The following is a 9,504-nucleotide window of genomic DNA, read 5'->3' as shown; positions in this document are numbered from 1 at the left end:
CATATCCTCACAGCATTCACACATGTGACCATGAGGCACATGTCTGAACTCCAAGTTCAAGAGACCCTAGCCTCTTGACCTCATGCTGTTTTCCCACTGGCCTGGACTCTCTTCCTATCTCTGGAACTCTCCATGAACCTACGTTCCAGATTGATGAACTCATTTGACAAAGAGTCAGAGGCACCGAGCCAGAAGACGTTGTGGGGCAGGGAAGGGAGGGATAGAGACAGAGGGAGAAGAGGCCTCTTTAGGGCAGAGCCTGCGCAGGACTGTCTGTGAGGACTGCTCCCACCAGGGCATGTCCGGCCCCCTGAGTGTGCTCATCTGTGCCAGGTCAGCTCTCTCCATCTGCTGGGGAGGGAAGTCCCCTGCGACCGTCCTGGTAACACCGCCCCCCCACTCCCCCGCCCCAGCTGTACATCACCAGGAATCTCCCCTGAGACTCCTAACCTGGGCAGGAGCCCTCCCTTGTGGCAGAAAGAGCATTTCTAAAGATTCTGCAGGGATTTGGAAGCGGCCAGCAGGACGGTGGCCACCAGTGGCAGCGGGTGTGTGGCTGGAGAAACGGTGCGTCAGTGGACCCAGTTCTTCAGGCATCCCGAGGCCTGGCCCAGGCGGCAGACCTGCTTCCACAGACGGAATGGGCAGTGTAGCTGCCAGGGCTGGTGGGGCCCAGACATTGTAGATGTCTTAGATTTAATGGCAGACTAGTGCTGATTTTCCCATTGCCTTCTGTGTTTCCTAGGGCTCCCGTAAGAAAACACCACAAACTGGGGGGCTTAAAAGAAACTAATGTTCTCACATTTCTGGAGGCCAAGGTCTGAGATCAGGGTGTCAGCAGGGCCGTGCTCCCTCTGAGACTCTGGGTAGAACCCTTCCTGCCTCCTAGCCTCTGGCGGCAGTGGCAGCCCTTGGGGTCCTTGGCTTGTGGCCGCACCCCTCCAGTCCCTGCCTCTGTTGTCACACGGCCGTCTTCTGGCCATGCATCTCCCTCCTTTTCTGATGAGGATACCAGTCCTGTTGAATTAGGACCCACGCTAATGACCTCACATTAACTCAGTTGCATCTGCAAGGACTCTCCCGAAATGAGGCCACATCCTCAGGTATTGGGGGTTGGGACTTTAACGTATCTTTTGGGGGGGACACAATTCAAACCATAACACCTTCTGAAATATTAATATTAGCAATATCATTAGGCAAATACCAGTACAATTGGCAGGATTTGTGAATGGGTTTTCAGATGTTGAAGTTTGGGCCTCACTGTAATGATGTGTCCAAGGCTGGACTCTATTAGACGGTCCTTGAGGTCCCAGTTTCCAAGGCAGTCGTAGAACCACAGATTGGCAGAACTGGGAACACTTCCTGAGACCAGTTCGACCCCATCATCTTCTTTATTTGTATTTTTTTTTAATTTTTAAAACATTTTTTAACATTTAGTTGTTTTTGAGAGAGAGTGAGAAGGGAGGGGCAGAGAGAGGGAAGGAGGGAGAAAATCCCAAGCAGGCTATGTGCTGTCAGCACACAGCCCAATGTGGGGGTCTCTTATGATCTGTGAGATCATGACCTGAGCCTAGATCAAGAGTTGGACACTTAACCAACTGAGCCACCCGGGCACTCCTTTATTTGTATCTCAATTACTCTAAAAGCAAACAAATTTTTCCCCTAAAAGCAGTTTTTCCCCTAAAAGCAAACAAATACAAAGTTTAAAAAATCCAAATGGTACCAAAAGCTCCTAATGAAAGCCTGCTGGCCCTTGACCCATCCCTACCTCCTTGTATGTATACACCCCACCTTGCTTACCTATTCATCCATCGGTGGACACTTAGCTTGTTTCTACATTTTAGCTGCTGTGAATAATGCTGCTATGAGTATGGGTGAGCAAATATCTCTTCAAGTCCCTACTTTAAGTTCTTTTGAGTATACCCCAAAGTGGAGTTGTTGGATCCTATGGTAATTCCATGTTGAATTTTTTGAGGAACCACCATACCATCTCGATAGTGGCTGCACCATTTTCCGTTTTCACCAGGGAGGCACAAGTGTTCTGATTTCTTGAACACTTCCTTGAACAACGCTTGTTTTTTTCTGTTTTGATTGTTCATTTGTTTATTTTAAATAATAGCTGTTCTAATGTGTGTGAGGTGGTATCTCATAGTAATTTTGATTTGTATTTCCCTGATGATTAATGATATTGAACATCTTTTCACGTGCTTATCGGTCATGTGTATATCTTCTTGGGAGAATTGTCTATTCAAGTCTTTTGCCCATTTTTGACTCGGGTGTTTGGTTTTCTGTTATTGAGTTGATATATATATATATATATATATATATATATATACACACACACACACACATTCTTGATATTAATCCCTTATCGGATGTGTATCTTCTCCAGGTTGCCATTTCACTTTCTAATGCCCAGAGCCCAAGATTTATTTATTTATTTATTTATTTATTTATTTATTTATTATTTTAAGTAAACTCTACACCCATCGTGGGGCTGGAACTCATGACCTGGAGATTAAGAGTTGCACTCTCCACAGACTGAGCCCACCACGCACCCCTCCCAGGATGTATTTCTATTCCTCCCCCAGAGTCGGAGGGTGTTTCTGTTTGATTCCCATAACTGCAATGGGTCTGAGGGCTTTCTCTGACCGGCTCTCGGCTACTTGAGGCTCTTGTTCCATAGTGGAGAGGGTGGAAAAGGCTTCATACCTTTCCCACAGTGATCAGTGATCTAGGAGGCCTCTTGCCCTGCCCTCAATCCTTCTTACGAGCACCGGGTGAGGCACTTGGAGGCGAGCTTGTGAGTGGGTAGGAACTCCCCTGTGTCTGCAGCTCCCAGGATTCTGTACCTCACACTATCTCACACTACACCTTTAGCAAGTTACCCACATTTTACCTGAATTCTTAACAGCTTGCATGGCGTCTGAAGTCTGTACCATGGGTCCTGTCTCTCCTTGGAGTTTAGTTAGTGGTCCTATAACCTTAGCTTAGAAAAGCTGTGATTTTGTTAATTATCCACCTTTATAGAAGCTGCAAGTCTACTGTTGTGCTTGTACTAAGTGCCAGGCTGGGCCCAACAGGGGATAACACAGGTGCCGGCCCCGCCCTGATGGACACATAGCTGTCCTAGTGGATCTTGTTGGAGCCCTGCAGCGTCCTGAATCATTGGGAATTACTATCTCTACTGTACAATGGTAGAGCTGAGCTCTGGCGGGGAAGCCAGCCCACCAAAGCTGGGGAAGCAGTTCTGGTCCTGGTCTGACTCCTCCCCAGGTCCAGGTGGCAGCTGAGTCCTGCCTGGGGCTGGTGTCCAGGGCTTTGGTCACTGGACCTGGGTCTCCTCTTCCCTTCCCCCTTGCTCACCAGTCCATGCCCTCAGCCCCACAGGAGGTGGACTGGGCCCTGTATCCATTTCTGAGGCTGAGTGTGAGGGGTGGGAGGCCAGGCTTGAGAGGTGGATTGCCAGGCTTTGAATCTGGTTCTGTCACTCATCAGCTGTGACACCGGGCAGGTGAATTCTCTCCTCTGAGCCTCAGTTTCCTCCTCTATAAAATGAGAGTAGCGTATCCCTACCTTGCAGGTGGTTGTGAGGCCCACATGAAAGAATATGTGAGGTGCCCACCGTACCAGGCCCCTGGCAAGGACAAAGCTGGGTGGGGAGGAGGCGGCTCTGCCCAGAAGCTGCTGAACTGGTTTATCAGACCGTCCAGGATGGCATCTGCTGTCGGCCACCATGCTCTACCCAGACATGCTCCAAAGGGGCAGCCTGCCAGTCTGCCTTCTGAATGAACTCAGACCAGCCTGTTGTGAATTTAACAATGAAGCCATCCAGGGAAGATTTAGGGCAGCCCAGGACCAGGTAGCAAATCTGGGCTTTCGGCCACTGTTAGGAGTTGAATTTATCTCTGATATCTCCCTCCCCATTCCTATGTTGAAATCCTGACCCCCAGTACCTCAGAACGTGACCTGATTTGGAGACAGGGTCTTTACTGTGGTAATCAAGTTAAAATCTTTTTTTAAAGTTTTATTTATTTTGAGAGAGAGATCACGCACGAGTGCAAACGGGTAAGGGGCAGAGAGAGAGAGAGAGAGAGAGAGAATCCTGAGCAGGTCCCGGGCTGTCAGCACAGAGCCTGACGTGGGACTCGATCCCATGAACTGTGAGATCATGACCTGAGCCAAAACCGAGAGTCAGACGCCTAACCGACCGAGCCACCAGGTACCCCTTAAAATCTTTACTTTTATGTTGTAGGAGGAAGTGCAGGTTTTGATGGAGAGGCTGGAGGAGGGGGGGGGCTGGGATGGACTGAGCATCGGGGGCGGCTTAGAGAATGGGGACTCTGGTTGGAGGCCTTGCAGCCCTGACTACTCTTCCCAGAGGAAGCCTGATGTGCAGAATCTTGGCTGATCTACGGGTTGACAGGAGAGTCCTGGGATGAGAAACACTTGGGTGCTCTGGATGCTGGAGGCCCCCCGACCCAGGCTCATCCATGGAGGGGTGTGGCTCACACTATCTATCACACAAACCCCAGTTCTCAGCACGCCTCACCGCCCTCCCCCAGAGTCAGTGCAATGGTTATAACACTTGATTACCTCTGTAAAGACCCTGTCTTCAAGTAAGGAAGTCATTCGTCATTGGGCCCTAATCCAGTATGACTGGTGGAGACTAGTGTCCTCCGATAAAGGGGGAATGTGGGCCCAGAGAGCACACAGGGAGAGCGCCATGTGAAGTTACAGCACAGAAGGGACAGTCAAGGGACACAAAAATTACGACCACCAGAAACTGGGAAAAGGTCCTCCCCCAGAAGGAATCAACCTGGCTCACACCTGGATTTCAGTCTTCTGGCCTCCACGACTATGGGACAGTAAGTGTCAGCCATTCCTCCACCCAGGCTATGGGATTTTGCCGCGGTGGCCCTAGGACACTTCTACAGCCACTAAACCACACTGTCTTCACTGGACAGGGCTTGGGGGCCAGGTTGATTCCGGCTCCTTCACCCTTCACTTCCTGTGGTGCCTTGGAGTTACTTCCCTCCCTGAACCTGGCTTTCCTCATCCGTGCTGGGGGGCGAGCGTCCCCGCCAAGCCACCCCACCAGAGCTATTTCCAGTATCACTGGGCCACGTGCTCTCAGTTTTGGAGGGGAAGTGTCCCCTTTCTGCGTAGTCTGGACCCTGCTGCCCTCCAGCTAGAGAACATCCATCAAGCAGAGATGATGTGGGTCACCAGACTCCGCTTTCTGCCCCTTGTAGACCTCAGACATGGCCCAGGGTCTGGGTCCTGCTGCAGGGCTGGCCCAGGGCTGGGGCTATGCTCTCCAAGATGTGAGTCAGGTCTAGTGGGGCAGGAATACTCTGTTCTCCCAAACCAGATACTTCCCAGAGGAGACTCAGCAAGTTTGGAAGCTGGAAATGCTTTCATGGATGACTCTTTCTCTTTGCGTACAGGTGGGGAAACAGACAGAGGAAAGGCAGGGCCTGGCCCAAGGCCCCGCAGAAGGGCAGGGAGGGGACTTTGGTGGTGTGGGGCCATGTCCCACAAGCTTCCTCGAGCAGAAAACTCTATCTGGCAGAGGGACCAAGGCCCTCCTCTTCACCCCCTCCCCCAGAGCTGCTTCCTACTGTCCTCCACTTGAGGACCGGACAGAATTTGTCTCCATGCTCTCTCACCTCCCAGCCCTGACACAGGTGTTTCTGGTGCCCAGCAGGGTCCCTCCTGGGCCACCGAGAGTGTTATGGGATAACGGTCTATATACAGTTAGGCCTGACATGGTGTGGAAGGGCTTGGGAAAGTGACGCCCCTGAAGGAGAAATTGGGGGACCTGGGGAAGTCTTACCAGCCGGCCAGTCCGAAGCCTGTCCAGCCACCCAGCTGTTGGCTGTAAAGGGGGCGCTCAGGGAGAAGTCTATGCGGGGCTGTTGCTGATGTGGGGCTCCCCTCGGGGGGTCTGCAGCTGTGGGTTACACAAGGCACACACAGTCCCCTTGATGTCGGGGTGATGGTTATCTCCCTTCCAACTGTGTCACACTCGCCTTCCGATATCCTAGACTGGAGCACGATACCTGCCTCAATGCACTTCACATTCTCTAATGAGGTGATGGGAGAGGGAGAGAAAGAAAAAGAATTGATTCTATATAAGTACATCTCTATGGAGACAAGGAAGAAATACAAGTGACTACAGGAGCACCTGTGTGCCTCAGTCAAACATCTGACTTCGGCTCAGGTCATGATCTCACGGTCCGTGAGTTCGAGCCCCGCATCGGGCTCTGTGCCGACAGCTCAGAGCCTGGAGCCTGCTTCGGATTCTGTGTCTCCCTCTGTCTCTCTGTCCCTCCTCCACTCGTGCTCTGTCTCTGTCTCTGTCTCTCTCAAAAATAAATAAACATCAAAAAATTAAAAAAAAATACAAGTGACTACAGTCCTTGCTTCTACAACAGGCCACATGGCAGGAGCTGGAATGAATTCCTCTTCCGCTACCGTTTCACATGCTCTTTGTCCACGTCAAGCAGCAGCCGGTGTGGTTCCTTGCCTGCTGGGGTGACCCAGACCTTCATTCCTGAAGGGTCTATGTCACTAATGCTCCTGCCCGTTTTCCGTTCCAACCATACCCGTCCAACCCCCCACTGTATATTTAGCAACCCTATTTCACTGTATAAAGAACCCAGTGTGGCCAGATGGCAGGCTCAGCTTCCAGCTTTAGTGGAACTATTGTTGTGTCCCTGGTAGGAATTTTCCTCCCTTGGGAACTCAGAATTGCAGAATGGGAAACAAAATTTTGCTAGTGGGTCACTAGGGATGATAAGGAGACGGGCTAGGCCTTTTCTATCCTTCGACCCCCGGACCCATGCCCCAGACCCTGGCCGTGGGCACAATAGCAACCCATGTTGCCTACTCATTCAGATCACGTGCCCATCCTGGGGGGCACTGCCCCAGCCCTGCAGTGTATCTTCAAAAGGCCGTTCCACCATTCCATAAAGCCACCTGCTTTAGCACGATAGGGATTCCACAGGCCCTTGACTTTGGTGCAAAACGAGTTCTTTGGTCAGAAGCCAAGCTTGTCGGTACACCACAATGGTGGCTGAGGCATTCTGTAGGTGTAGGGGTTTTGGCAGGGAAATGCACGCTCGGGATAAGCGTCTATACCAAGGAGGACAGAGTACTGCTCCTTCTATGATGGGAGTGGCTCACTGTAATCCACCTGCTGCCAGGTAGCTGTCTGATGTCCCTGGGGAGTGGTCATCTGGGGGCTCAGGACGCTAGTGTGATGGCCTGTGGAACAGGAGGGATCTCAAGGCCCCCGTGGTCTAGCCTGTGAGAGACGGCTGGATAGTTGACACAGCCCTGAAGTAGGATGGGGAGGGTCTATTGCCCACCCTACCAACTGAAAGTTAACTGCTTTGATCAGGGAAGGGGTACCAGATGCACTGGTCAGCTCCAGCCAAAGAAACCACATCTGGAACAGCAGCTGCAATTGGGATCCCCACCTGAATGAGTTTACGATGTCTCCTGCCTTTCTGCAAGCTCCATCAGTCTTCTGTACAGACCCGATCTCAGTGAGTTGAATGGGAATCACCACCCCCACATCCTGCATGTCCTTGGGGGGGGGGTGCACACTCTCCCTGCAATCCCTCTGGGAATGCGGTTTGCTTCTGGCTTACCCTTTTGGTGGGGGGCTTTCTTTTGGCCTTGCCTCCCGTAAGAGCCCTCACTGCACAGGTAGGAGAACCACCTCAAGATGGTTGCTCAAGATGTCAATTCCAACTGTGCTTTCCAAACCTGGGGAAACAACCCTGAGCTGTGTTCGGGGACCTACGGCGTCCACATGACCTGGCGCTCAGCCAGCTTATCCTAATTACCTGAGGTGATTTCCTGCAGTATACTTAACACGTGGCCATGCATGCTTTGACGTTTCCCCCATCAAGAGGTGGGGTCTATGCCCTCTTCCCTTGAATGCGGGTGGGCTTGTGGCTGCTTCAAGCAATAGACTGTAAAGGAAGTGACGCTGTGTGACATCTGAGGCCAGGTCACGCAAGGTGAGACACTTTCTACCTTGTTTTTTGGCACACTTGCTCAGGGAAGTCAGACTCCTCCCAGAACGTCACCGGTCTCAGCTGAGGCCTGCCTACCAGCCAACCTTGCCAGGGAACCAGATATGTGAGCGAAAGGGTCTCAGACCCCCCAGAGCAGCCCCTTGCCAGTGATCTCAGTTGACCGCACAAGGAATGAGAGAATCCCACCGAGCCCCATCCGCACTCCTGGTTTACAAGATAAGAAGATGGTTGTGGTTTGTTACACAGCAGTAGATAGCCAGAATACCTCCAGAAGCCCTGACTCTGAGTGGACCGTGGCGGCATTTTGGGTCTTCTGGAACTAATGTTGGCTCCGAACCAGCCTCCAAAAATCCCTAAAATATCTTGTAGTTCCTTCTCTCCAATGCACACTGTGGTAAGTGGCCTCAGGGTCCCTTGGAGGAACATCAGGAGGAAATTTTACAGCATACAACGTGGCTGTGTGGCAGGGTCCTTCCTCAAGCGGATCCGGACTCCTCTTTCACTCAAGGGGCTCTGCGTCCATGAACGGCCCAGTCTGGAGGGGCCGCCATTTTCTACTTTGTTGCTTCAGTTAGATTTCTATTTACCAGACCTTCAGTTTTCTGCTTATACACACCAAGATTTTATTAGGCTGCCCATTTATTTCAGTCTTGGGAGCACTGTGATTGATTGATTGATCAATTAATTAATCCCATTCCCCTGCCCACCCCCCAAACTTAGGGGATGGTTGAACAGGTGTTAAATAATAAGCCCGCTTCTGCATTTGGGCACTCTTGAATTATTGAATACTTTCTTCTACACTAAAGAAATTCTAGAATCTCAGCTACACTCAGGGTAGGCTACACTTGGGGTCCAGGTTTCAAGAACCAACTGAGCAAACCTTTAGAGCCACTTCTAGTTGCTTGAGCTAACCCAAGGAATCCAAGATTGGATTGGGTGCTTAGCGCACCCACCCACGTCAATAAATTTGCCCAGATGCAACATTATATTCCTTCCGTTAGGATGTGCCACACTTGGGGTTCGTTGCCATACACGTTTCCCTGTTGATATGAGCTGGCAACATCTTTTTTTTTTTTTTTTCTTTTCAACGTTATTTATCCTTGGGACAGAGAGAGACAGAGCATGAACGGGGGAGGGGCAGAGAGAGAGGGAGACACAGAATCAGAAACAGGCTCCAGGCTCTGAGCCATCAGCCCAGAGCCCGACGCGGGGCTCGAACTCACGGACCGCGAGATTGCGACCTGGCTGAAGTCGGACGCTTAACCGACTGCGCCACCCAGGCGCCCCATGAGCTGGCAACATCTTGTAATGCTTTGGTGTGTCCCACGCCTCCTCATGGGTCACACCTTATACCTGACCTGAAACTTCCAGGTCTTGAGTCTGGTTGTAAATCTAGAAGCAACGAGAAGTGGGGTGGGGGCGGGGGGAGGTGGTCTTGAGGAAGATCACT

This window comes from Prionailurus viverrinus, chromosome D4, assembly GCF_022837055.1.
Source record: "Prionailurus viverrinus isolate Anna chromosome D4, UM_Priviv_1.0, whole genome shotgun sequence".
NCBI classification, from domain to species: Eukaryota; Metazoa; Chordata; class Mammalia; order Carnivora; family Felidae; genus Prionailurus; species Prionailurus viverrinus.
Note: the sequence above shows the minus strand (reverse complement) of the source record.